The sequence below is a fragment of the Periplaneta americana genome, chromosome 1 (genome assembly GCF_040183065.1).
Source record: "Periplaneta americana isolate PAMFEO1 chromosome 1, P.americana_PAMFEO1_priV1, whole genome shotgun sequence".
In the NCBI taxonomy this organism is placed as follows: domain Eukaryota; kingdom Metazoa; phylum Arthropoda; class Insecta; order Blattodea; family Blattidae; genus Periplaneta; species Periplaneta americana.
In genome coordinates, this window is record NC_091117.1 from 148,312,409 (window position 1) to 148,337,056 (window position 24,648).

The window sequence follows — 24,648 nt, forward strand, 5'->3', positions numbered from 1 at the left end:
GCAGTTCCTCACATGATGGTGTAGATGGCAGAAGCATTCGCAGTCTCAGGTCTTCAACCAAGAAAGTTTTCCTAGCTAAGACATAGCCGTATCTTAATAAAGCGAATTTTGAAACCCCAAGCATCCTTTTCAGGTACCTTGGTTTCATATTTTTGAGCTCTTGTAGCTGTCTGCATGATAGGTATTCCCATATGATTTCTAACCCATACATGAGTGAGGGTAGTAGTTTAACTCGAAAGAGTTCCATAGCGGTATTAATTGGCATTCTTTGTAAACGTCAGATGTCGTTTATTGAAATTTAAATTCTTACAGGATCCATTCCAAGCGAATAGAGATCATTATTTCAATGAAAGGCGGGAAGCAAGTCGTATATTTAGGATAAAAAGAGGGATTACTTAGAGCAAACCTGCAGAACTGTAGCTCCTCAGAGCGACTGCTTACCTCCCCTTTCTTACCCCACCCACCTTTTCTACCAGTGCGGTCATGACGTTCTAGTTACTCTCGGCTGCATCTCGCTGCGGCAGATATACAATACGCTGTCAAGAATTACAAATGAACAGATAATAAAATCGTTACGAACATACCTTTAGAAAGTAAGAGAAAAATGAATGTGGGAAATAAATAAATTAAAGGATATTTAAAATAAATTTTAAAATTTATGTGTGCATATAATGTAAGAAGGTCTCCCTATGTATATATCGTCCTATTACTAGTAAAGCCGATTAAATCCACTTTTTGTGTAAAATAAGTTAAGTACAGTCCCCGACTTGTCTTTCCGTTCTCTGTATTCTACTAAAATGAAATAAGTCCGAAATGTGCATGCAGGCAACACACTAATTACTTTATCTGAAGAATTTAATATGATTTTTCGTGCATTAATAAAGTTTTAATTCCTGCTTTTACAAAACTTGTAATACTGGTCTTAACTGGTTTTACTAATAATATGACGATAAATAAATTGTACGTTGATAAGCGAGTGATAGCTATATGACCGGATGTCAATGCTGTCATTCAACATTGTAACGCACTAAAGCCAAATAAATAAATAAATAAATAAATAAATAAATAAATAAATAAATAAATAAATAAATAGATAAATAAATAGATAAATAAATAAAAAGTAAGTAAATAAGTATAAAGTAAATAAATAAATAAGTAATTAATTAAGTAATTAAGTAAGTAAATAAGAACATAAGTAAGTAAGTAAATAAACAAACAAACAAATAATATGCATACTGCAGGTTAAAGAGAACTGGAACATGGCAAAATCTAAACCCGTGAAGGAATACTACTTCCAAAGGAAATGGGAATATGATTATTTTGTTGTTGAAGACGAAATAATTGCTTGTTTACTGTGTCCCATCCAATTTATTTCTACTCGTCATTTCAATATTAACCCACATTTCAACAAAGCCCATGTTAAGAATTATGGAGTGCACAAACATTCGGGTAAGTTCGTTATTACGAACTGTATATTGATTATTTATTTATATATTGTAAAATTACGGACGTCACTCGTTGTGCTCATTTTGAATTGGAATTAATAGTGACTTTCAAGGTTCATTACTTAAATGTTATAAATTTATGTTTCCGTAGGTGATGATAGAAGGAAAGTTTTCGAAAATCTAAAACAGGTTAGGTGCAAAGAAATCTCAAAGGAACTACCGACAGGAAATTTAGCATAATTGTAAACCTTGAAACGAGATAACGCATTGTAAAAACAATGAATTTATTACAATCGTTTTTGAAAAGTACATGCCGCCACTGATCGACCACAGAATGTAAATAACTCTACGCGGAAGTCGATCATCCCCAAAAGAAGTGAAGTGAGGCTGACGTCATATTTCCTCTGCTTAACGAATTCTGCAGGCTTGATTTAGAGGAATAACTCAGCCAGTTAGAAAGAAATAGTAAGAATAAAAACATTAGCAATTTATATAAGTGCAAAAAGAAATTTAAGAAATGATATCAGTCAAGGATAAACGTTATGAAGGATGAGAATGGAGATTTGCTTGCAGATTCTCATTCTGCCCTGAACAGCTAATCTGTCCACGACTACACGAGATGTCAAATGTAGGTACCCGTATTTTACATGCTTATTTAATGTTTAATTAAACATATTAGTGGGTCTAGCTGAGATAATTTCATACAAAATCCAAAAAAGTCAATTATTCCACACAACATTCTATAGACCAATCAAAATTCGATCCATTTCGTAGAATTGAAAGGTTCAGAGCCATAGTGGGCCAAGCGCCATTTATTAAAAACGGAGAAAATAAGAGTTAAAATTAACTGATTACTATAATTTAACGAAACATATAGTAAGTAAGATAAAGTATGCTCATTAAAACTAATTCATATGTCAATCTTCATTAAATTATGGTATTTACTTAACTTTAACTATTGTTTTCTCCGTTTTTAATAAATGGCGCTTGGCCCGCTATGGCTCTCAACCCTTCAATTGCACACAGTTTGGCAATACTAGTTTGTCAATGTCTTAGAATGTTTGGGAACCAATATGAAGATTAGAGGTCGGCCCTTGTGTAGAGAAGGAAAAGGGTGCTTCTAAGTATACAATAATTATTAATTATTATTATTATTATATAATAATATAATAATATTAATATAATAATATTATTATATAATAATAATTATTATAATTAATAAAAAAGTAATAAGAACTTCACTTTATTTATTTCTGTATATTTTCCAACAGTATAAATTCTTAAATTTCACGATGTAAAATACTCAGCTCATCCATTAACAATCTTGTCGTGGAAAGCTTTACATATTTTCAGACAGTTGTCGCAATCACTACTGGATTCACAAGTGACAGTTTCGGTACTGTTTTCTTTGAGACACGTTTCTTGAAGTTTCTCTGTCTTCCGCAGTACATTCAGGCAATTTACTTGGCAAGTGTTGTTGACACAAGAAGAGGTTCCTTCCCATTCCACTGGACCAGGGCCGAAGAACCACGGAGGCAGTGTGGCGCTGTACGAGGTTGCAGCCAGTATCAGACATGTCACTATGATAATTCTGCATTCCATTTCGATTGTCTTTGTATATCCACGATCTGAGAACAACACGAAAAACAAACATTAAAAAATTTAAAAAAATTATTATTGTTGCCAGTAGGTTTGGCAGCGTAAAACATATGATACATATCATACACAAACTACACGTAATGTAAGCCTACGTCGCATAAAAAACTAATTTTACACTATTTTCTTAACGGCGTAATACTTTATTTTTAATGGAAGTAAATTAATAAAAAAATATGATAATACAATTGGCAAGCATTCATTTTAAATAACTACATTTAGAATCACAGAAATGAAAATAATTTGATTGGTTAAATGTAACGAACGTATGAATTATAAGTAGAGTTGGAAATTACGACACATTAACTCTGAAGTTACGTGCGCACAGTGTAACATAGTAGTTACAAAGTAGCTGGCGAGGTAGTCTCCTTCCCTCGTACACACATCATGTCAATTGCAATGTAAGCTGGGCAGGAAAAAAAAAAAAAAAGAAAAGAAAAACATGCCTGAAGGACAAACGTAAATATCATGTTGATCTGATTATAATTTATTGTTGTCTCTCAGATATAGAAAAGCATCATTTTTTCTAGGCCTAAAAACAATTTTATAGAGCAATTAATAGATTCACAAGAGTACTTTTTAAGCAAGTTTTAAATAATATTAATAACAATACTAATTATTATCACCGTACAAAATTTTGTCGAATATCCTTTTGAGAAGATTAACTCCATATGTAGATGAAATTATTGGGGATCATCAGTGTGGTTTCAGGCATAATAGTTCGACTATTGATCAGATTTTTTGTATCAGACAGATATTGGAGAAAAAATGGGAGTATAAGGGTATAGTACATCAGTTATTCATAGAATTCAAAAACGCGTATGACTCGGTTAAGAGAGAGGTTTTATATAATATTCTTATTGAATTTGATATTCCTAAGAAACTAGTTCGATTAAATAAAATGTGTCTTAGTGAAACTTACAGCAGAGTCCGTATAGGTCAGTTTCTATCTGATGTTTTCCAATTCACTGCGAGCTAAAACAGGGAGATGCACTATCACCTTTACTTTTTAACTTTGCTCTAGAATATGCCATTAGGAAAGTTCAGGATAACACAGAGGGTTTGGAATTGAACGGGTTACATCAACTTCTTGTCTTTGCGGATGACGTGAATATGTTAGGAGAAAATCCACAAACGATTAGGGAAATCGCGGAAATTCTACTTGAAGCAAGTAAAGAGATAGGGGTGGAAGTAAATCCCGAAAAGACTAAGTATATGATTATGTCTCGTGATCAGAATATTGTACGAAATGGAACTATAAAAGTTGGAGATTTATCCTTCGAATAGGTGAAAAAATTCAAATATCTTGGAGCAACAGTAACAAATATAAATGACACTCGGAAATTCATCACAGAATAAATATGGGAAATGCCTGTTTTTATTCGGTTGAGAAGCTTTTGTCATCTAGTCTTCTGTCAAAAAATCTGAAAGTTAGAATTTATAAAACAGTTATATTACCGGTTGTTCTGTATGGTTGTGAAACTTGGACTCTCACTTGAGAGAGTAACAGAGATTGAGGGTTTTTGAGAATAAGGTTCTTAGGAAAATATTTGGGGCTAAGAGGGATGAAGTTACAGGAGAATGGAGAAAGTTACACAACGCAGAGCTGCACGCATTGTATCCTTCACCTGACATAATTAGGAACATTAAATTCAGACGTTTGAGATGGGCAGGACATGTAGCACGTATGGGCGAATCCAGAAATGCATATAGAGTGTTAGTTGGGAAGCCAGAGGGGAAAATACCATTGGGGAGGCCGAGACGTAGATGGGAAGATAATATTAAAATGGATTTGAGGGAGGTGGGATATGATGGTAGAGACTGGATTAATCTTGCTCAGGATAGGGACCAATGGGGGGCTTATGTGAGGGCGGGAATGAACCTCTGGGTTCCTTAAAAGCCAGTAAGTAAGTAAGTACTAATTATTATCATTGGAATATCAGAACTTACTACATTTGTAAATGTAAATGAATTGCAATACAGTTTAAGGGAAATAAAGGACATAAATACAGTAATTAATACATTTAAGTCACTGAAATAAACTTGTCTTAAAATAATAATATTACAATTAAAGAAACAGCATTTAGATTAACATACAGAAAGCAAGGAGTTCTGTTCGATATAATGTTAATCCTTTTGTGAATTAACTCTTGTTCGGGGAACAAATTGGCCATACAGTAGCTTAATAGATTATTACGAAGAAAGAAAACTAATGTTACATTTAAAACGAAAATAATTTAAGGTCTCTATGTAATAATAATTTAATATTAGTCTGAAGTGAGGAATAAATATTTATAAGTTAACTTGATAATAAAATAGAGTAAACTGAGAATAAAATGATTTAAAATACAGTAACACCAAATCACAAGATATTGATTTAAAATAATATCAGTAAACTGTATAAGAAAATTAACATAAATTAAATGTCGTATTCTAAACATCTGTTATTTCTCATTTGAATGTATATGTATTATTATTTTTAACTTGGACATTTCAAAGCCATGTCATTATAAATTTTTAATTCATAATAAAATTAGGGCAGGGATGTATTTCAGGCCTGGAGGGCCCTGACAGCTCCAAGGTTGGTACTATTTTTGAGGCGAGACGGCGTCATAGACTTCATAATTTTCATATTATCGTCAAAATTTGCATTTTATCAAAAGTAACATTTTATTAATATTTAAACTTTTTCATAGTGAGATGTATTCTGCACACCTATGAACTTCTATATCCTGATTCGATTGTATTTTCGTGACATTCCATAAGTATTCGTGCAGAAATGGTGGTAGTGATGATGATGATGATGATGATGATGATGATGATGATGACGACGACGACGATGGCGATGACGACGACGACGAATACAACTACTACCAGTACCACCGAAATTCCAGAGCCAAGGCACTTTTTTGTTTAGAAATACACCACTGAATTAAAGATAAAGGGCCGTATTCATAGACATTCTTAGCACGGGCTTCCGGTGGATGATCAGCGAACTAACGTTTTTCGTATTCATAAACCAGTGTTAGCGACATATTATGATTTGAATCCTGTTCAAGTAATAAGTCGATAGCCGGGGCTAGTTTAGCACGCTCGTAGCGCGGGCTAGCGATATGTCTGTGCATAGCACCCCTATTGTTTGCCAGCAGTGGTGATGCATTTTGGCTCTTCTTGTAAGGATTTTTATATAGCATCTAGTATCTTACTTACAATAAAATTAACCATAATACTAGTTATCCCACTTTGTGGTAGAATCTATTGGAAGAACATCATTTTGAAGTTTACATATGCTAATAATTAATGTATAATGCTATGGGTATTCCATTTGTGACGTTTATTTATATGTTATAGATTTGAAAAGATGACTGCTTTCCTTAAAGTGGCTTATAGTCAATAACTTATAAGCTGAATCAATCAAAGACACTGTAGAGACCACATTCAACAGTGCTTGATTCAAGCACCAGATAATGAATACCTTTTTTTTTTTTTTTCTGTTTTCCTAATCGAATGGAAATCACAAAGAAATCTTAATCGAATGGAAATCACACAGAAATCTTCATAGCTTCCTCAGTTGATAGAACGCATACTTAGAAATTGTTTGTAACTTAATTTAATGGAAACCACGTAACGGATATTCCGACCAGTAGTTCTTCCTCTCTGTACGTCAGAGGATGAAACAAAATATCACGTTGATAGCAGAAGTAACCGCCATGATCTCAGGCCTTGGAAAAATCGAGGCATACCTACACCGTTTCGGGATCAAAGACGACTCAACGTGTTCATGCCTTCAAGATGCACAAACAGTAGATCAAATAATAAGGCAAATTAGGCTAATTTCGCAGTACGTCTAATTTCGCAGTATCTCATATATTAATTAATTTTGGAGTTGTCTATGTTCGTTTGAGCTTACAAAAATACGGATAAATGCCAGAACCTGTCGGGGATGTTTCATGCAGGAAGATCCTATTACAACGCATTCTGGCGAAAGTTATAAACTACTGTCTTCCTCCGACGAGTTTAGCGCTGGGACCTGAGGTATTCTTGCCATCGGTGCGGGGGGGGGGGTTGCAGGTAGGTTCTTTTGTTGCTACAGTCAAGCCGAGCCGAGCGGAGTGGGAAGTATTAATCGTCCAAAAATATGCAGTCTTCAGTTTGTAGTAGTGTGTGACTGTGTGCACGTGTTAGGTACTCTATATACGAGTGAAATGTTTTCAGTATGATTGCACTTCCTTCCAGACTGTCGCTGTCACTGTTCCCTCCCACTCCAGTACCGCGCTAGGCTAGTCGGAACCGCATTCCTCTCAGCACTAAACTCCTCAGAGGATGACAGTGCTTTAGTAGGTGTGTGTTTGCTGAACTACAGTGAATAAATTTGCATTGTTGGGGTTCTGGACAGTATATCGTCGAGATATTCAGAACTGTAATTATCACACAATGATTAATTAATTCTCCACATTCTTAAGATTAATTTGAACCCTTGCTTGTTGTTTTATCTTACATAGTTTGTTCGTAATATGCTTTTATCGGTACTTAATTTCTTAACTAGTTTCTACTAGTTCCCGGCAGAGCAGTTCGAGTGGCACGCAGATTCCAACGTCCTTTAAGAAGCGCTATGGGCTAAGTATGCGCTAGCCAGAAAATCTCTCCTACCATAGAGCAGCAGCCTCAACTCGTTCGAATTTGAACGATTTTTATGATGTGCTAGGAAGTGAGTATGAGAAGGCAGAACTGAGTAACAAGCTTAATCTCATTTGTAATTAAGATGAAACAGGCTTTTCATTGGTTACCAAACCTAACAAAATTGTATCCCCAAAAGGAGCAAAGTCTGTCCACCTTCAACGGCAGAGAAAGAAGAAACAACAATTGTCTTGCTGGCGAAAGCGGATTCGGATTGGGCCTAAATAGCTCATAAAGTTTTTTTTTATCTTTGGCATAAAGTTTAATGCAGATATGTGTTACATAAATGTATTAATTTACAATTAATATGGAAGCCTTTTCCTGTTATTAGTGTTAATAATTGAAGCCCACTAGTTCTATATATATTGCCTAGTTTGTTTATGTGTGTTCAGTTCATGTGTGTAAATATGTACTGATGTTTAGATTACATTAAAACATGTTTTGAGCTAAAAAGAGTATTCCTGAAAATTGCGTAATTGTTACTGCGAAATTGGCCGAGCAGTACTGGGAAGTTACACGAATTCCTGAAAGATACACATATCATCTCATGTTTTAGATGGAGTTATTTCGCTGTTGAGATACACTTAAAAAATAAAATTTTTACACCAACCAATACAATAAATGTCTAGTGAGTAACTGCTGCTTGAAGGAATTTTTTTCAAGCATTTTCGGTTATAACTAGATAGAAAACCTTAATACTGCGAAATTAACCGAGTTTACCTTATACTCTTCTGTCAAATTGAATAAACAAAGAGATATACTGAAGAAGGGAATATATAGAAATCAAGATAGATGGCCAGTGTCACATGAGAAACTGTTGTTAAAACACTGTAAGGAATTCAGAGACTTTGTTCAGTCAATAGACTTCAGAGCAGTGTAATTATTGTAAATAGTGAAAATACTGCTCTAGTTAAAAATAGTATTAGTATTACTAGTAGTATTAGTATTCAAATCAGATATGTAAAAATAATTATAAGAAATTCATGAACTTTATTCAGTCATTAGACTTCACATCAGGGTAATTATTGTAAATAGTGAAAATACTACTCTGATTAAAATTAGTATTAGTATTCAAGTCATATATGTTAAGTAATTATAAGTAATTCATAAACTCTATTGAGTCAGCTGACTTTACATTCTTGTAACTATTGTAAATAGTCAAAGCACTACTATTGTTACATATAGTTTACTAATAGTTTTTAAAAGTTCAGACAGAATGTAAAAATAGTGTAGCAACAAATGTGTCTATTATTGCATTACTGCAATGGAGCATATTGAATAAAAAAAATTCATTTATTTGCGGTTGGGATTGAAGGTCTGCTTTATAATGAATACCTCTGCACAAAATTTACAAGAACGGGGATGCTTCTCGGTATGTGGTCGTTTGTCATATTCCAAAGCTGGTTTTTGATAAAGTTGTTTTCCAAATTCTGTATAATCGCCGCGCCAGCCGGAGTAACGACTGGGAGATCAAAGAAAAGATTAACAACAATTACAGACCTGTCGATTGCATACTGTTCTAAAGCGATGTTGTCGCGTCTTTTTCAAACTGCAGGGCGTACAAACGAGAAACAAGACTACTTTATAACTAATATTATATAATAATAGTAATAATAATAATAATAATAATAATAATAATAATAATATATTTTTATGATATCTAACTACATTAATTAAATCAATATGTAAATTACAGTTATTAATTACCTGACATCCTAGCTCTCACCGGAAGGCATTGAAGGGCGTACAAACTAGAAACAAGACTACTTTATAACTAATATTATATAATAATAGTAATAATAATAATAATATATTTTTATGATATCTAACTACATTAATTAAATCAATATGTAAATTACAGTTATTAATTACCTGACATCCTAGCTCTCACCGGAAGGCATTGAAGGGCATACAAACGAGAAACAAGACTACTTTATAACTAATATTATATAATAATAGTAATAATAATAATAATAATAATAATATATTTTTATGCTATCTAACTACATTAATTAAATAAATATGTAAATTACAGTTATTAATTACCTGACATCCTAGCTCTCACCGGAAGGCATTGAAGGGCGTACAAACGAGAAACAAGACTACTTTATAACTAATAATAATAATAATAATAATAATAATAATAATAATAATAATATATTTTTATGCTATCTAACTACATTAATTAAATAAATATGTAAATTACAGTTATTAATTACCTGACATCCTAGCTCTCATCGGAAGGCATTGAAGGCACATGAGCAACTCCCATCTTCCCAACCTTTTTTTGGGGACATCATGGGTGTCATACCATGTCTCGTCCAAAAATATAATTTTATGGCCTGCAGATCTTTTAGAACGAAGTGTATTCAAATATTTGTACCTCCACGTTACTATTCTCCATGACTCCATATCACGCGTCTTTTGTTAAGAATTCGGAACCTGAATCCTAACTTTTTCAATAATTCCCTCAGTGTTCTTTCTTTCTAGGGGAACTCACACTTGTTTTGAAGTTCTATTAATATTTCACTAACTGTTGGCGACTGTCTATTTTTTTAAAAATCATACACTGTTCGACGAATCAGATCGCAGGTGAAATTATCAGCTTTTTCAAATTTCTGTTTTTTATTTTTATATTTTTTTGGTGTTTTAGGACCTCGTTCTACAACTCTGCTTACGACTTGCCTACTTAATCCAACAGCTTTTGCGGTCTCTGTAATCGGTCCCTTGCCCAATTTATTGTATTTTTGACGTAGACATACGCATTACAAATTCTTTTCTGAGACTGTTTATTCAATGTCCCATATATTTCCTACCTGTAATTGTCTCACTTCTACTAGTTGAAGGAACACACGCATTTACATTACTTTCAACTTCATCATATCCTTCCCACGGCCTCCACATCTTAAATATTAACACCAACTTATAACTTCCACTTGAAATGCTTTACTAAACTGAACGAACATTTGTTATTAAAAATAACAACCTAGGTTCTTACTCCACGTGGACTTGATATGTATGGATTGCCATTGGCGGCAACAGTTTTTTGTAGAATATGAATGGAGCGGTGGGACTAAAAGAACCGCAATCACAAGCGACAAACAATGACATAAATATCAAAGCCTCGCCGGTCGTTACTCCGGTTGGCGCGGCGATTATACATAGAAATGATCTAACACTAAAATATGTGCGGTTTTACGATTTAAGTGAAGTTTTCGTTAAAAGAAATTTTCCACATTCTGTAAACTGAAAGTCAGATTGCGTTAAGAGAGTGTAGAGGACACTAGAACACCAAAAGCTACCAGAATAGTTATCAACTAGAAAATATGTATTTTACGACACCATTTAACGTTTCTCAATAGAACATTAAACTGTACATTTTAGTTAATGTATGGCAGTGTAGGCCTACTCACCAGTTAAACTTGTGCAGTTCCTCGCAAACAATGTGTAAGTTAGTGTCGTTCGTTTGAGACTACTTTGAGTTCCGCCTCTTGGTTGTCAAAACAGCATGAACTGAAATATAATTTGCATATGGGATAGATTAGAAACGGTAACGACTATCTTACGAATGTTTTAAAGAAAATATATTTTCCATATCGTTTGTTCGACTACTCACGGAAACTTGCATGTATGAAATATCCTATACTCGTCTTATGTAATATATTTTAGGGAAATTCCATGAATCACTTTTAAACCTACATTCAGCCTACTACAATATCATACTTACTTAGACAATAATTTAGTGACTTTCTTCCCAACCTATTTGAGGGAATACAGTGTAAGACATGAAATGAAATACAAATATTATTGTAATATACTCTTTCCATGCTTGCCACAGTTTTAATAATTTCATTAGATTTATACCTGGCCTTGCATTTGAAGTGAATACACGTCAAGAAATAAGTGTAAATAATTTCCTCATGTCGAGACCGTACGCGGTCTTCGCTATCTTATCGGCCCAGCATACTGCTATCGTGACGTCCTTCGTCAAGGCCACGTTCTATATGCCATTCCTGTTATATTTAACACAGATATTTGACATTGTTTATTGTAGTTACTATTAAATTTCATTAAGGAGAAAGTAACTATAGTCCCGTCGCTCTAATTTCCGGCATCCAATCACCTTGCAGGTCGGCTACATTTAAACGTGTACGTCTTGTGATTCGCTGATGAAGACGTTATGCACTTCCTAATGCTGGATAAATACTTAATATAATCGCCCGCCATTTTGGCTCTTTCGTTGGAGCTCGCAGAAAGCACACGAGGACGTTATTTGCCTCTCAATTATTTGATCAATTACAGTGCGTTTCATTTATTATCATAGAAGCTACGACATGATAATGTTTAACGGTGTGGCAAATAGATCCCTCGTCCGGAAGCTCGGCAACAAAAGAACAAAAATGGCGAACGATACTACCTAACTAGACTTTATAGAGCCTTGACTTCCTAAGACGTAAGCAAAGAGGAGGAGTCACGCCGGGAATAACAGAGTCGCGAATATAGAATATTTTATATACTACTGTTGTTATTGAAGAAAAACGACAGTTAAGAAAACAGAAAAACAGTAGGAATGCACAGCTTCCTAAAGAAGTAGAAACAGTAAAGGTGTTCGTGGTACAGTACATAGTTAAATATACAGTGTTACCAGTTTTTATGTGAAATTCTGAAATTTTATTTTTTCTCCTGAACCATTGGCTTTTTTATTTTATAATATTTGTTCAAAAATCATTAGCCAATATAGTTGTGGTTCTAGAAACTAGCATACTTATGAAATGTCTGCAATGACACGATGCTAAATCACCACCACTACCAACAATTTCGCATTGCTCTTCACGCATTACTGTTCTTATGAGTGGTCTTTGATTTGTTGCATTGATGAAGTCGGCGATATGTATATTTCGAAATTAAACACTGGAATCCTTCGTATGCATGTGCAGTAATGTAGCCTAGTATGTGGAATGCTACATCTGTCATCGTCTGTCTATTATTCTCAAATATTTACTTAATTTTAAGTATAATAGCCTGGAATTTATATCAGCTCTATAATATTGCTTTTCTTTACTTCAGTATCATCACAATCAACAATGGCGTCGTCAAAGCCACATTACATAGCAGAATTTATATAACGCTGTAGTTACAGTCAAGCCCACTCTCTTGTGGATTAAAGTATGTACAGAGTCTTTCATAAGTAACTAGTCTATCGAAAAACGAACTATTTTGGATAATTTTTTAAATTATATTCATCCTCACGAGAAAGAATCCTTCCCGGTTCCATACAGTCGATTTGGAAACAAACACCCCACCCCCGCCGCCAGAGGAAGCTACTTATCCATGTGTAGGCTAATGTGCATCTGATGCCAACTTAAAATACGCCAAGGACTTAAAATGACCTGAAGTATGGCCTTCTATACGCTAAGGATAATGGCACATGGCCATGCCTATACACATAGTTGTGATAACTGGAATGATAAAATGCCACGCAGCCGCTTAACTTTATTGCAGAAGAGAAACATTTATGTCTGGTTTGAACTTGAAAGAGTGTCCCTCAAATTAAGCGTTTATTCTGTAGACGAAGTGTTTCCAGGCAGGTGGATCAGTCGCACAGGCCCAATCTTTGGCCTTCATGATCACCTGATTTGACTCCCCTGGATTTCTTTTTCTGAGGATTTATCAAGGATCTTGTCTATGCGACTAAGCCACACACCATTCCTAAATTAGTGGAACGAATTGAACACACGATTGAAATGGTTAAGCTTAACATGCGCACCAGAGTCCATGAAGAGTTGATATGTCGTTTCCATTGGTGCATTCAGTAGAACAGGGGACATTTTGAAAATTTTACACCTTAATTTGCCAATAATTGAAACTGTTTTTACATCTTTGTGTGTTAATAAAGCCTTAAAAAACTAACCATTCTTCCGTCTAATAGAGCTGGCGGCGAGGGGAGGGGGTGTTTGTTTCCAAATAGACTGTAAAGCACCGAGAAGGGCTCTTTATCGTGAGGATGAACATCATTTTAAAAAATATCCAAAATATTTAACTATTCGATAGACTCTTTACTTATGAAAGACCCTGTATTTTAAAATAAATACGTATGGAGGATTTAAATTTTAAGACCATTCAGTTTCAGTATCTTCTCATATTCTATCATTTGTTATAACAGAGACATCGTAATTGCCTTCCAACATCTACGTGTACCATGCATAACATGCCTATAGATGCTCCGTTTAAAATGTTTCCAGAAGAACATATTTAAACCAAATTTCACTCGTAAAAATTTTTCAAAAAGAGTAATTCTGGATTTTGTGGTGTGGTGAAGAGCTGTCTGTGTTTTTGCAGTCAATTTTCCATCCAACAACCTGTTGTCCACTTTGATTGGTGTGGAAATTATTACTTTGAATCATGTGTTATGGTACAATGTCAAAATTTTCAATATATGTAGTTTAGTTAAAGAGAATCGTAATGAAAAAGAGAAACGTTTCTCTCAAGTATTAAAAGACGTACCCTTATTTCTTTAAAGACTGATATTGTTATTAAAATATTTTAAATTTAATGATTATTTTTTTTGTTGTACGTTACCTGTCAAAAGTTTATGATCGCCTATCACAACTATGGATTTGTGGTTAAAGCAGGGATTTCGTTTCGAATATTCTATCATATCAAAAAATATATATTGAGAGGGAAAATATTTATTTTGTTGGTCTATTTAGTTTTTCCGATGTGTTTGTACATTGAAATAAAGTATATAATTGTCTTCACCGCTGATCGAAAACTTTTGACCGGTAGTGTATATTTTGTGAAATTCGGAGTTTTCCCTTCTCAAATCAAGAAATGGAATTCCACAAAAATTGCATTCTTTCGCAAGTCTACATTTCTAAGAGGATCTTCAGCACTATTTCGCAAATGCTTCTGTTGTATTTACATACAACCACCAAGAACTTATAATTTCATAAACTGCAACTACTCTATTTAATGTATGTGTCTTGAGCGCCGTAATTTTTGTCATTCTTGCTACGGAAGCAGTGTTATTCTTCTATTGAATTAGGATACAGTACTTTACTTCACTGATTGATTGATTGATTGATTGATTGATTGTAGTTCACGTTAACACTTTGTTAAAAACATAAAATTGTTCAGTCACACGTTAAAAAGTGTTAAAATTTTTAAAAAAGGTTATATATTTTACTTGACATGATGGGTCAAGTTTTATTGTGTTAACTCCTTCTACTTTAGTATAGATATTTTTAAAATAATATTTCACCAAACTGAGGTCCAAATTAGTACATCTTCATCAAAACTGATTGCATAGCAAAGTGCGAAAGCGAAGCTATTGGAGAGCCACAAACAGTCTTTCTTGCAACTCAACTCGCCAGTCAGACTTTATAGCACGTATTTCAAATCCATTCTTAGACCGCGGGCCATACAAAAAGGTATAGCTGGTTGGATTTCGCCCAGGACCGTAGTTTTACGATCCCCTGCTATAGAACAACTATATTGCTACAATAAAGTTATCATTACTGTGAACTGTCTCTTCAGTTGAAACAAAATAAAAATATGGTTCAACAACTCATCATTCAAATAGTTTTGAGTTGTTTCTCGTTGTCAGTTACGTTATGAATGTTATCATAGAAGACACAGGTCCAGAAACAATCAATTCAAAGAAAGGCGACACTTCATCATTAAATGACCGCAAGACATATCTTCACGCATACAAGCACATATATTTTAGATATAAAATATTTTTCCCAGAATAATTTCAATTTTTTATAACGATTTTTGTACTCTACTTGTAAGATTACACAACTATTTTTATTACTAATACTTAGCGATGCTCCAAATTAACCTGAGTGCAATTTTATTTGTAGGAGCGTTGGTCTGGGGGAATTTCTTTCCGCGGTCCCTCTGTGACGGCAAAAAAATTGTTTCAAGAGTAGGGCGATTCCGATCGCCTTCCCAAGGCCGGTGAATCAGATCGAGTTTGATTTTGCAAGATACGACACGCAATTTCTGCTTTGACAAATGGCAACTTTCCTAGTGACTGTTGAGAGAAGCTTTATGTCAGCATTGTGTCAGCTTGAGTGTGGGTCACTGTCTTTAGACTTGAAACCACGAAGAAAGAATTTGAAACGAAAATCTACCGAGAATTACCTCTTTATATGCTAATTTGACGATTTTTAGTTCAAGAATGCTTAGATATATTTTTACATGGATATGAGATTAAAGAAAGAATGCTCTCTTTGTGAACACAACCTATAATGAAATCTTTTATAATAATTTATCACTTTTGCCAACCTCCTGTAGAAAATTACACATTGGCACAGAGTTGCATTCTGGCGCCTTTTATGTTCCTTGTAGCGACGAAAATTTCCCCTTGGCAACCTGGCTACTTTTCTGGCGTCTTTAATGTTAAAATTATAAAAACGATTTACTTAAAACATTTTTTTTACAAGACTGTGATCCATGGTACGTAATATTCTTCAGAACGTAAATATTCGTCAGTTGTAGTTCCGTTCATTTTCAAAAAATGGCAGAGCAACTTTCAAGGTTGCGTAGGAAACTTCCCCAGACTCTGACACGGGGATCTACAACGTGTATGATCTGTGATTTACAATTGTGTTTTAATAACTTAATTAAGTGGAATTAATATATATATATATATATATAAATATAAACCTAGGCTTAAATATATTACATTAATGGATTAAATAAGTGGATCTTATCATCAATTAAAGTTTTAGTATAAAATACATGAAATCCATTTTTATGTTTTGTTTCTAAACTTCGATATTTAATTGAAACGATGTTGAGCAGTAAGCCGTTAATTAATAATAGCGGGAATTCAGCGATTTACGGGCTTATTAGCATTTAGCAGATTCTTTTAATTGTTACAAAGAGTGGGAGAATCAGCCCAGGCTGAAGATAATTGTAGTTTAATTAAAATTACGTATATATTCAAGCCTCAAAATTCGGTATCGGTATTTAGTCATAATTCAAAATCACTACCATTTTAAAAAATGCATCATTAGACTACAGATTCACCTAATGCAGGAAATTAATATTTTCTGGCTGGCTCCAAAAGACTACATATTTTAAGAAAAATTCGAATGAAGCAATTTGTAACGTATGTAATGCCTGTAAACAACAGATGTAGGTTGAACGAACAGCAAAAAGCAAGTATCAAAGATGTACAGCATAGCTGAATAATGCCACTTAATGATCCTCTATCTTTGTATTAGATAATATTAATAATACAATTATTACAAATTTATGAATGAATGTAAATGGTTATGTTCATAATTGCACTGTAATTTTTTTTAAGTTTATTACTCCTTTCACTATGAACTTCAGAAATAATTGGCTACTTTCTGGCGCCTTGTTGAGTATAGTTGGCGACATTGGTCTGAAATCATCTGGTAACCCTGCTGATCGGCGGGTGATTATTTCAATCCCTTTTTGCGGGTGATTCCGATCGCTTTTTCACGTTTATTTAACGACGTAACTTCTATGCTTTCGCTTTTCCTGTTGTAGATTAAATTGCCTTAGCTATAACAGGATAATCGTTCTGGATGGACACGTCAGCCACAAGTGTGTGAAAGCCTAGTTGTGTGAGGAGAATTAAATTCATTGTCTCCCACGTCATACAACCTACAGGCATGGGCGCCGGCAAAATTAATTGCAGGGGGGTGCAGACAGCACACAAAATCTACACTATACTTTTTTTTTAAGATGTGACATGACAGGAGCGTTGCGATCGGAAAAACAACTAAATGTCATATAGTGTGGTAGGCCTGTTGCTATGGTAACAACCAACGAGCACAGAATACAATAGAGTAGACACTAGCATCTTAATACCATTGGACGGAGTGAAGCCGGTTTGATGGACCTGACGCCATCTTGTTGCTACCAAAACATTGCAAAATAGCTATTACGTTATAGAAGATCTTATGATAATAAGAATTCCATATGTCCCTAATTTCTTGTAGGACTCACACTTTCTTGTTTGTTTCGTAATACAGAATCGGTATGCACGTATTTTTAGCAAAAATTACGAAACTGTCATCGATAAATCACATATATACAGGTTATTTAAATTGGCAGCTCTTCAAATTGCAGTATGGTATTCAATAGATAATCTGGAAGGTTAAACAAACAATAATGATAAAAAAGGAAAATAACAGTTTGACTTTATTTTGCTACTAGTCCAATAAAATTGCTACCCTATAATAATTACTTTTATACGTTGATCCATTTGCTTCGATTTAATAATGAAACTTGCTTCTTAACGCAAATTATCAATCTCTTCCTTTTGCCAGTATTTCGTATAGATGTCCCGATTTTGTTTAGAGAAAAAATGGAATGCTCTTAACCATATAATATTTGATAGGCTCTTCGTTTATAGTATATAATTAGATTATAACGGCGAACAAAAGTGAAGTTTTATTACCAAGTGGGTCAAGTCAGTTCACGACCGAGTTAATGAAGCTACTAAGTCTGTAAAGCATAAGTCTGATTTCGTGATTATAAAAATTAATTACAATAATATTAATACACTATTTCTTTTTCTTCATCAAACGAATACGTGCATTCGGTTGAAGAGAAACCTCGGTACACCCATTTTCTATAGCACTCGACACAAACTTCCAACATGGGTTGTTAGGTTAGCTTCGCTCGTAAATGCTAAGTGTGCAAAGCATGTCTGATTTCGTGATTATAAAAATTAATTACAATAATATCAATACACTAATCCTTTCTCTTAATCAAACAAATACGTGAACAATACGAATCTAACCGCCTAACTTAGGCTAAATCATTCATTACCGTATCTAGCCTACCGGTAATAAGTACATTTCACACATGCATATTTACCCGTGAAAAGTTATTCCAGGAATATTTTTTGAAAACCTGTTTGTGCAGCCATACGCAGCACATGTAGGCATATTGAAATTAGTTAATTTATTAATTAAAACAACGATGCAACATCACAATCAACTGCCCATGTGCTAACCGGGAGCGCAATGTTTTGGTAGCATCATAATGGCGACTGTCCACAAAAGCGACTTCACCTCCAAGCTGTTTATATCTACTCTATGCATTCTGTGCTCGTTGGTAACAACGGTTCAGTTGCCAAACGTACCGTTATCACGTGGCTAGTGCTTAATAGCTCTCTTGGCGACATTTATTGTGCACACAATGTCAGCATTGGTACGTTTCGTGTTTTATTCTCTGTCGATTTTTGTTTTGTTTTCTTACCTTCGCGTCAATTGTCAATCAATGTTTTAACGTCAGCCATCTTAACGTCAATTGCTAGCTTCCATCAGCTGGCACTTGCGTTTGGAGAGAGGAATGACTCCTTTCTGTGATTGGGCGTTCTACAGGAGGCGTGTCTAATAAATCTACTGGATTGTTGGATACCTACATAAGAAATCATAGTCTCGTCTACAACGATTTTGGTCAGTTCACGGCTTACTGCGTGACTATCTATAATGTTGAATATTGAATAACTTAAGTGATTTGAAATGGAAGATGTTAAGGAAGTTATTCCAGTATCATGTGATGTATGCGATAAAACTTTCACAAAAAAGTGTAATTTATACAGACATTGTAAGAAAGTCCATGGTTTTAAAACTGGAGGCGGAGAAAAATGTAAAGAGTGCAACGAACATTTCAGCACGTTGGCCTTGCTCCGAACTCATCATGTATTTAATCACGGATTTGAAGAAAAAAACTCAGTTTGAAATTTACATCACGACAGGGTGCGTTATGTTTATTTGATTACAAGCAACAAGTCGTGCTAAAGAAAAAAAAATGTTATGTTTTATTTAACGACGCTCGCAACTGCAGAGTTTAGATCTGCATCGCAGGATGTGCCGGAATTTCGTCTCGCAGGAGTTCTACATGCCAGTAAATCTATTGACATGAACCTGTCGTATTTAAGCACTTAAATGCCATCGACCTGGCCCGGGATCATGCTAAAGATGTTTAGGATTACCTAGTGTAAAACTGGCCGGGAAAATTTCAGTATACGGATTCCTTACTGACAGTTAAGTGTATCTTAAAACACTAAAAAGAGCAGATTTACCTGCGTTTGCCGAATTCACATCATCATGCTTACGAAAAGACACTTTTCAGTGTCAATAATTTATTTTGTGTGCACAAGGTTGGAATTTTGAAAGAGAGAAAGGAAGGAATCCGTGTTCTGAAATTTGTCACATACAAGGAAGATTATTAATGAAAAAAATACAATGAAAAACGATGGCATTATTTGCAGTTTTTTTAAATAGACCTGTACAATTTTCTAGATTTGGGATCTACTGTTATTCTAATTACTTTTTTTTTTTTGTGGTACAAAACTATTTTTTAAGGAAAAGGAAAAAAAAAATCTGAAGTATAATTGTAATAAACTACTTCCTTTGTGAAAAACCCATAGATGTTTTGTTCATCTTAATGGACCAAGATCATTTACGAAAATTACAAATGTACACATTTGTGTAACTCCACTATGAACATTTCCTCACATTGAAATAGATTTAAGGAAGTGCAAGGATTTCAACCGCTTGTATTCTGTTTAGGAGATATGATTGAAACCATTGGTATCCTATGTATTTAGTTCCATTGTATTGTAATTCCTTTAGTAGAATTTGAAGATATATACAATTGAAGGCTTTGGAGAGATCACAAAATATCCCTCCTATTTGTAATCTTGTATTAATTACTTCCAGAATTTTATCAGTTAAATTAAATGTTGCTTGCTCAATTGATTTATTCTTCCTATATCCTCAATATTGTCCATGTATGGTGGGTCCCTATCACCACGGCATGGCGCGTCCTCAGGTTGCGGATAGAGGAGACGGCCTCCAGATATGGAGGGTAGCTGCGAATATATTGAATAAGCAGTCGTGGACAGCCGATAAGGGGTGGTCCTCCAGCTTGGGGGTTGGGCGAAGGGCTAACAACCCATCACCGTAAAAAAATCAGCTTGTTACGAATCCCTACAATAAGCCTCGGAATAGGACTGATTCTCTGGCACGACCACAGCAAAGGAATAAGGTTTTGAGATTTGGCACTTGGAACGTAACTAGTCTTTATAGAACAGGAGGGGTAACATTAGTAGCAAAAGAACTAGCTAGATATAGAATAGACTTTGTGGGAGTACAAGAGGTTAGGTTAGATGGGAATGGCATATCACAAATAGGAGATTACTTGTTGTATTATGGGGAAGGAAACAATAATCACCAATTAGGAACAGGATTCTTTGTACATAAAAGAATAAAATCAGCAGTAAAAAAGGTCGAATTTATCAGTGACAGGTTATCATATTTAGTACTTAAGGGTAGATGGTGCGACATCATAGTTATAAATGCTCACGCCCCTACAGAAGAGAAAGACGACCATGTAAAGGATAGCTTCTATGAGGAATTGGAACATACTTTTGATCAGTTCCCTAGATATCATATGAAAATTTTATTGGGGGATTTCAACGCTAAAGTAGGACGGGAGGATATTTTTAGACCAACTATTGGAAAAGAGAGCCTACACGCAATTAGTAGTGACAATGGAGTTAGATTAGTCAACTTTGCTACATCGAAAAATTTAATTGTCAAAAGTACAACATTCCCCCATAAGGATATACATAAATATACTTGGACTTCTCCAGATGGATTGACACACAACCAAATAGATCACGTCTTGATAGATAAACGGAGAAATACTAGTATAGTAGATATTCGAACTTTCAGAGGTGCAGACTGTAATTCTGACCATTATTTGGTGATTGGAGAATTAAGAGAAAGATTATCAGTAGCCAAGCGAGTAGAGCAACAAGTTAATATTACTAAATTCAATATTTTGAAATTAAAGGACGAGGAAGCTAAGCAAAATTATCAGGTCGAAATTTCGAATAGGTTTGCCAATTTAGAAAGTTCCGACGAAGTTGAGAAAGAATTAGATGTTAATAGCGTGTGGGAAAATATCAGAGATAGTATCAAAATTGCAGCTGAGCAGAGCATAGGTTATTATGAAACTAAGAAAAAGAAACCGTGGTTTGATGAAGATTGTTGCATGGTAGTAGAAAGAAGGAAACAGGCAAAATTGAAATTCTTACAGGATCCAGTTGAGGAGAATAGAGATAATTATTTCAATGAAAGACGGGAAGCAAGTCGTACACTTAGGAATAAAAAGAGAGGTTACTTGAAGGAAAAACTGAATGAGGTAGAAACAAATAGTAAGAATAAAAACATTCGAGATTTATATAAGGGTATAAAGGAATTTAAGAACGGATATCAGTCAAGGGTAAACGTGATCAAGGATGAGAATGGTGACTTGCTTGCAGACTCTTCATCAATCCTAAACAGATGGAAAAACTATTTTGCGCAACTACTAAATGTACATAGGCCAAATAGAAATGATCGGGACGATATTGAAATACAAACTGCTGAGCCATTTATACCCGAACCCACGATTTCAGAAGTCGAAATTGCGATAGAAAATCTGAAAAAGTACAAGTCTCCAGGTATCGATCAAATTCCAGCAGAATTAATACAAGAGGGTGGAAGTGCATTATATAGCGAAATTTATAAACTTGTACTTGCTATTTGGGAAAAGGAAATTGTACCAGAACAATGGAAGGAGTCCATAATTGTACCTATTTTTAAAAAGGGGGACAAAACGAACTGTGGTAACTTTCGAGGAATATCACTTTTGTTGACGTCGTACAAAATTTTGTCCAATATTCTTTTGAGGAGATTAACTCCGTACGTAGATGAAATTATTGGGGATCATCAGTGCGGTTTTCGGCGTAATAGATCGACTATTGATAAGATTTTTTGTATTCGGCAGATAATGGAGAAAAAATGGGAGTATAAGGGTACAGTACATCAGTTATTCATAGATTTCAAAAAGGCATATGACTCGGTTAAGAGGGAAGTATTATATGATATTCTTATTGAATTTGGTATTCCCAAGAAACTAGTTCGATTAATTAAAATGTGTCTCAGTGAAACATACAGCAGAGTCCGTATAGGTCAGTTTCTATCTGATCCTTTTCCAATTCACTGCGGGCTAAAGCAGGGAGATGCACTATCACCTTTACTTTTTAACTTCGCTTTAGAATATGCCATTAGGAAAGTTCAGGATAACAGGCAGGGTTTGGAATTGAACGGGCTACATCAGCTTCTTGTCTATGCGTATGACGTGAATATGTTAGGAGAAAATACACAAACGGTTAGGGAAAACACGGAAATTTTACTTGAAGCAAGTAAAGCGATCGGTTTGGAAGTAAATCCCGAAAAGACAAAGTATATGATTATGTCTCGTGACGGGAATATTGTACGAAATGGAAATATAAATATTGGAGATTTATCCTTCGAAGAGGTGGAAAAATTCAAATATCTTGGAGCAACAGTAACAAATGTAAATGACACTCGGGAGGAAATTAAACGCAGAATAAATATGGGAAATGCGTGTTATTATTCGGTTGAGAAGCTCTTATCATCCAGTCTGCTGTCCAAAAATCTGAAAGTTAGAATTTATAAAACAGTTATATTACCGGTTGTTCTATATGGCTGTGAAACTTGGACTCTCACTCTGAGAGAGGAACATAGGTTAAGGGTGTTTGAGAATAAGGTGCTTAGGAAAATATTTGGGGCTAAGCGGGATGAAGTTACAGGAGAATGGAGAAAGTTACACAACACAGAACTGCACGCATTGTATTCTTCACCTGACATAATTAGGAACTTGAAATCCAGACGTTTGAGATGGGCAGGGCATGTAGCACGTATGGGCGAATCCAGAAATGCATATAGAGTGTTAGTTGGGAGACCGGAGGGAAAAAGACCTTTAGGGAGGCCGAGACGTAGATGGGAGGATAATATTAAAATGGATTTGAGGGAGGTGAGGTATGATGATAGAGACTGGATTAATCTTGCACAGGATAGGGACCGCTGGCGGGCTTATGTGAGGGCGGCAATGAACCTTCGGGTTCCTTAAAAGCCATTTGTAAGTATATCTCAATATTGTTCTGGGATGAAAATGTAGTACTTATCCTCTTATACATAAGTTTTTCGAAGACATCTGAGAAAATTTGTAGAAAGGATATAGGCTTGTAATTTGTGGGAGTGGTTTTGTCTCATTTTTTGATAAAGGGATAACAATTGAATATTTCAATGTCCCTGGAAATTAATCATTGTAATTATTTCTCGTGAATTTGTTAAAATTTGTATATTTGACAAAGATGTAGGAAGAGCCACTTCTAAGAAATCGATGGTATAATAGTAATATTATTATTATTATGACTATAAGTTTTGTTGTTAAGCTGTTGGATGTACAGGTTATTAGTTGTTGGAAGGAAGTGTTGGTTGAATATATTTGCGATTTCTGTTTTATCCGAGGTTTCTGTATTAGCCTATTTGTTACAAGAGTTATAGCTTGTTTCCTTACTTCTAAACCTTCCGCACTCTTTTCTAATTATATTCCAAGTTGTTTTAATTTTGTTATCTTAGTTTAGAAATATTTTGTTAAAAGTAAATAATTTTTTTAAAGTGAACTTTTAATTTGGGATTGTTACTATTAATTATACTTTGAATATATATAGTCCTCTTAGGTACCAGTACATAGCCAGATTCTTAAATTTGGGAGAGGGGCATCATAAATTTTGGGAGGAGGAGACAAGTAATGATAACACAACATCCAACTTATCTATATAAAATTTCAGGAAATACAAGTCCATAAACTCATTATTAGTAATGCAACAGAATGTACGAAGCAGTAGTTTTTTAAAGTAACAAATTTTACTCCGATCTTGCCTGTTTAGATGCAAGAAATTTTAACGACATAGAATTTTAGGGACTAAAACCACCAATAGGCCAACAAGAAG

General features: G+C 34.5%; 1 long non-coding RNA gene across 3 annotated transcripts; it reads right to left on the reverse strand.

Annotated features, from left to right (window-relative positions):
- Positions 1–2,675: 2,675 nt before the first annotated feature.
- On the reverse strand, positions 2,676–11,661 carry LOC138701864 (uncharacterized). 3 transcript variants are annotated; one of them, XR_011332713.1, is made up of 4 exons: positions 11,643–11,657; positions 11,506–11,537; positions 11,192–11,291; positions 2,676–3,073 (listed from the first exon to the last, which is right to left on the reverse strand). It is a non-coding gene; the product is annotated as an uncharacterized lncRNA (long non-coding RNA). The 3 variants fall into 3 exon arrangements; XR_011332714.1 differs by lacking the exon at positions 11,506–11,537 and having other exon boundaries at positions 11,643–11,661; XR_011332712.1 differs by having other exon boundaries at positions 11,506–11,645.
- Between the last annotated feature and the right edge of the window lie 12,987 nt (positions 11,662–24,648).